Source organism: Lathamus discolor, chromosome 1, assembly GCF_037157495.1.
Source record: "Lathamus discolor isolate bLatDis1 chromosome 1, bLatDis1.hap1, whole genome shotgun sequence".
Taxonomy (NCBI): Eukaryota; Metazoa; Chordata; class Aves; order Psittaciformes; family Psittacidae; genus Lathamus; species Lathamus discolor.
In genome coordinates, this window is record NC_088884.1 from 164,193,859 (window position 1) to 164,199,858 (window position 6,000).

Sequence of the window (6,000 nt, forward strand, 5' to 3'; positions counted from 1 at the left end):
CCTCTGCCCTGAGTGGGTTGTCCCCCCACTGGTCCCTCTGCCCTCCATGGAGATGTGCCCCTGCCCTCGAGGATGTCCCCCTCCTGTCTTCCTGCCCCCAATTGGGGTATCCCCCTCCATGTCCCCCTGCCTTCGGTGAGGTTCTCTGCTCATATTCCCCTGCCCCTGGTGTAGAGACCCCCATGTATCCTCCCCCAGGTGGACACCCCCCTGTCCCCCTCCCAGGATGACTTTGACCCTAAATACTCAGACAGGAGCATCCAGGTACCCAGGGACAGCAGAGGACATCCAGTACCACCCCAAGGCCACCTTTGGCTCCCTGACCCCATCACACCACCATGCACCCCCCTGCTTGTGGGGGGGGGGGGGTACGATCCACCAGCGAGGCGATGGGACAGGAGCAGGGATGCTCCGAGAGGCAGCGGCAGAGGTGTGGGGCTCCCCCCTCTCTGCTGATGGGATTCAGATGGTCATTAGGGGCTGAGATTCCTAAAATCCCGCAGCTTTTCCTAATGAGCTGGGAAAAGTCACACCTCGGGCTGGGCCCGGCGGGGAGCGAGCCCCGGTCAAAGGACTCCGCTGGGGCTCGGGGTTTATTGGGGAGGAAATGGGGCACAGGGGAGTTGGGGGGCTGGGACCCACATCTGCATTGCAGCAGACCCCGCGTTTGGCTTTCACGAGGTCCCCAGGGCCCAGCACACGCGTGTGGAGTTCCCAAAGCTGGGAAAATGATCCCAAAGGATCACTGAGAAAGTCATTACGGGGCTCTGCCCCATGTGGAGCATCCTCTGCAGCTGCGTGGATGGGGGCAGCGATGGGGACCCCCCCAGATCCATGGTACCAGGGTACATCCAAGACAGGCAAAGGCTCCCCAGCAAAAGCGCCGTAAGAAGCTGGTGATGGGCACCCTGCCACGCTCCTCATCTCATCCTGGGGCCTTCACCCCATAGCCACTGTGCTGGGGGCAAATAAAGACCCTTTATGGGGATACAAAGATGAAGGAGAGGTGAATTTGGGGTTATTTGGTCTGAATTGGGTCTTGAAATGGGAGAGATAAAAGCAGGAGGCCCCTGCCCTGCCCCATGAGCCTGTTTGTTTGGTCAGGAGAGGCTTTCCCTTGGTTTATTCCTTATTCCTCTCCCTCTGGTTGATGGAGCTCAGCAAATCACTGCCCCGAAGTGGGGTGACCGCAGGGCTGGGGGTGCTCAGCATCCCTGTGCTGGCTGGGATGCTAAACGGGGACCAAATGGGATAAAGTGGGGATACTGGGACAGCCAGGTGGGAAAATCCTGTCCTGGAGAGATGTATGTGTGTGTGTTGGTAATTTGGGGGTACAAGAGGGATGGAAGCATGGAACTGGGGGGTCACTGCTCACAAACCCATCTCCTTTCATCCCTGTCCGTATCCACAACAGGGATGTGACCCCAGGGATGGCTCCTGCCTAATTCGGAGCCAAACTTGCCCCAAGGCTGCAGTTCCTGAGCTAATGAATATCAATGCTGCTCCTTAGGCCTCTGTCTGGGCTGGTGTGGATTCTGTCTGCGGAGCAATGGGGCCTGCAGGGTCACCCCCATGTCCTGGGGAGCCTCAGGGTGACACCAGACCCACAGGACCCCCCCTCTTTGTGTCCATCCCCTGTCCTGCAGCACCCCTGTGTCCATCCATCCCTTTTCCCAGTGTTTCCTCCCCCAAATCCCTTTGTATCCAATTGCCAATGTGCCGGGCTGGGCTGGGGGGGGGGGGGGGCTGTGGACACCCAGTTTTCAGGCAAAAAGGGAATTTTCTCCCAATTCAGCTCAAAGAATCGGGAAAACAACGAAGTATTCGGACAGCCGCTGCCATCAAGTGGCTGAGGAGGATCCAAGCCGGACCGATGGTCCCATGGATCTTATCTGAATCCCATCACCCAGTTAATGAAATCCATTCATTAACTTCCTCGCTTGTTAGTAAAGGTCTCACCGCCGGGATTTGGGATGCAGAGCAAAGCCCTCCCTTAAGCATCCTAAGATATGCGGCTCCGCTGCTTCTCTCCATAGACTTGACCTGGCTTCAGGGAGGGTGTTCCAGCAGGATTCAGTGCGCTGGTCGCTGCCAGCTCCTGTTTTATGATCCAAAGGGAATAAAAACAAGGAAAAACATCATTTCTATTAAAACCCTGCAAGGGATTGACCTGAGGAACCCCTTGTCCGGGAGCTTGTGGTGGTTGAGAGCTTCAGCAGAGGAGTTATTGCAAATAACAGCATCCATAGCTGTATGACCTGAGTTCAGATGCACCATATCCCAGACTGGAGCATCCTGCAGCAGAGATGGGTGGCTCAGTGATGGGACCGGTCCCTCAGGGTCTGGGATTGGTCTCTCCAGGTTGGGATGGATGGATCCCCCCCCCCAGCAGCCGTGTGGGTTCTAGGAATGCCTCCAAGAACTGAAGCAGGATGGCAAAGTTTGCCTTCAATTCCCTAAAGGTTTTGCCCCTTTCCATGCACCTGAAGGGAAACTGATGGGGCTTTCTTTCCATCACCTTCCTCATTCTTGTTTCATGGTGTTTTAGAGCTGTGGCTCATGGGATTTGCGGCTGAGGCCAAATCCTGCCCTATTGATGCTGCTTTGGTCCTGCTCCATATGGGCTCTTTCTGATGCTGGCAGCTGCTTCCAGCAAAACCTCCACTGCGATTCCCAAAGGCACCCAAGTGCGGAGCAGCTCTGACCCACATGGACCTGGGAGCAGCCCAACAGCAGGGATCCCAGTTAGCAAGCACTGCTGTTAATGAGTTTCCAGTTAGCAGGAACCCCAGCTGGTGGGCATCCCAGTTAGCCAGGATCCCAGTGAGTAAGGACCCCAATTGGTGAGCATCCTAGTTAGTTGGCATCCCAGTTAGTCAGCATCCTAGTTAGTGGGTATCCCAGTTAGTAAGCATCCTAGTTAGTGGGTATCCCAGTTAGTAAGCATCCTAGTTAGTGGGTATCCCAGTTAGTAAGCATCCCAGTTAGTGGGTATCCCAGTTAGTAAGCATCCCAGTTAGTGGGTATACCAGTCAGTGGGTATCCCAGTTAATGAGCATCCCAGCAGCAGGCATCCCAGTTAGTGAGCATTGCAGGTAGTGAGCAACTCAGTTACCAGGGATCCCAGCTCCCAGTTAGCAAGCATGGTAGTTAGAGGGCACCCCAGTTAGTGAGCATCCCATTTGTCAGGGATCCCACTTAACAGGCACGCCAGGAGCACAATTCCAGTCAGCAGGAATTCTCCCAGTTAAAGAGAATCCCCGTTACCAAACACCCCAATTAATTAGCAGGCTGCTAATGAGTGGGGATGCTCCTTGGTGCAGAGCCTGCCGAGGGGATCGTTACCCACCGGGTATCCCGGTTTCATGGATCCCAGTTAGGGAGCATCCCACTCAGTGAGGGCCCCAGCTGGGACGTACCCAATTGGCAGCATCCCAATAGGATCCCGAAGGGTCCCGGCGGATTCCGGAGGGTTCGAGGGGGTTACGGGGGGGCCGGGAGGGTCTCGGGGGGGGGGGGGGGGCCGGTGGGTCCGGTCGGGGCTGTTCCATCGCTGACCGCCAGAGGCCGCTGCCCGACCGCGCTGCTCCCGGAGACACGCGGCTGCGGCGCCGGGACGGGATCGGGACCGGGGACACTGGGATGGGGACCACCGGGATGGGGGACACCGGGATGGGGGACACCGGGATGGGGAACACCGGGATGGGGGACACCGGGATGGGGGCCACCGGGATGGGGAACACCGGGATGGGGGACACCGGGATGGGGGACACCGGGAAGGGGGACACCGGGATGGGGGACACCGGGATGGGGGACACTGGGATGGGGAACACCGGGATGGGGGACACCGGGATGGGGGACACCGGGAAGGGGGACACCGGGATGGGGAACACCGGGATGGGGGACACCGGGATGGGGGCCACCGGGAAGGGGGACACTGGGATGGGGAACACCGGGATGGGGGACACTGGGATGGGGAACACCGTGATGGGGGACACCGGGAAGGGGGACACCGGGATGGGGGACACCGGGATGGGAGACACCGGGATGGGGGACACCGGGGTGTGCATCCTGATCTGGGACATCAGGAGTGGGACACACCGGGCTGGGACACACTGGGGTGGGATAGCAGAGTGGGGGACACTGGGCTGGGAGACACACCGGGATGAAATACACTGGGCTATGGCACAGCAGGCAGGACAGCAGGGTGGGACAGTGGGATGAAGGACACTGGGGTTGGAAGACTGGGATGTGGGACACTGGGATGGGAAAGTGGGATAGGACACACTGGCATAGGAAACACCAGGGTGGGACACACTGGGCTGGGACAGTGGGATGAGGGACAATGGGATGAGACGCACCGGGGTGGGATGCACACACTAGGGTGGGAATGGCACAATGGGCTGGGACACTGCAGCGATTGGATGTGTCGGAATGGGACACACTGGGCTGGGATATCAGGATGGGACAAGAGAGGGTTGGACCCTGGGGCTGGCCCAGCTCAGGGCCGGGAGCTTGGGTGCTGATGTGGAGGAAGGAGGGGAGACTGAGCTGAGCTCTTAGGCAGAAGCTCTTCCCTGTGAGGGTGCTGAGGCGCTGGCACAGGGTGCCCAGAGAAGCTGTGGCTGCCCCATCCCTGGCAGTGCTCAAGGCCAGGTTGGACACAGGGGCTTGGAGCAAGCTGCTCCAGTGGAAGGGGTCCCTGCCCATGGCAGGGGTTGGAACTGGGTGGGCTTTAAGGTCTCTTCCAACCCAAACCGGGCTGGGATTCTGGGATTCAAGCACGACCCCATCCAAGGGCACACCAAGGGCACCACCGCCTCCCTGTGTGCCCAGAGCAGGGGGGGTTTCTGGGTCTGAAATCCGCCCTGGAGCTCCATCCGAGCAGCCTGCCTTCAGCCGAGCCGCATGAACCTCATGGGGATGGCTTCATCTGCAGCATCCCCCTCGTTGGCTGATCCCAAGGCGAGCAAATCCACCCCATCTCTAACCAGGAGAACCCACGCGAGCTGCAACCAGCCCCAAAACCCCACTTATCAACCCAAAAAGGGCACAGTCCTGGTCAGCACCTTAAGGCCGTGCCTATCCCCACCATCCCATAGGACAACACCAGGTGGGGGCAATGGGAAGCTTGAGGTCTGTCCTTCTCCATGTGCTGCTTTTGGGGCTGAATGTGCATCTCTCCCCTGATTTCCCTGGGGCTGGAATGTTGGGGGGGGGGGGCATTGGAGAATCCCCACATCCCCCCTTTTTGCGCTCCCATCTCCCCCCAAAAACGTGGGAGCAGCTCAGAACCCTCCCCATCCATCTGCCCATCCGGGAAAGTCAAACGCAGTGTCATTGCCAAATCCAGCCGTGCCTCCGGAATTGATGGAGCCGGATTTCCACCTTTATTTGTCAACAAGGCTGCTTGGCCTCCCCCCGGCCCCGCAAAGCCCCCTTAATCTCCCATACAATTGCAGTTTGCTCTGCAAACAGCTTTTGGGGGGGGCTGGCGTGGGGCGTGCATGAGAAACGGGTCATTTGGGGGTGGCCGGCGGTGCCGCGGCTAAGCCGGGAGTGAATCCCGGCATCCCGAAGGCCGGATTGAAACGATTCCGAAGCAATTGCCCTTCAAGAACCCTAATCCTCGGCTCTGAATGGGGGGGATGTGGGGGTGTTTAACTCCTGCCCATTCTTCCCACCTTATTATCTATTGATTGACTTTTAGAAAGGGTAATAACATAAAGAGATTGATGCTCTGAATCCCGCCCGGAGATCAAATGGAGCCGAGGGTTCATTTGCCGTGTGGGATCCGATGGATAAAGCCCAAAGCATTGATTTAACACCCCCCCCCCCCCCCAAGCAAAGAAGAGGGCGAAGGGGTGATGGGGGGCACGGAGACAGGGATAAGGGAAGGGGGGGGGGAATCGCAGGAAGCAAACAATCAGAATAGAAGCAAATCATTTCCCCTCTCTCCCTTCCCGAGATGCGCGATAAAGCCCCCATCCTCCCTCCCCT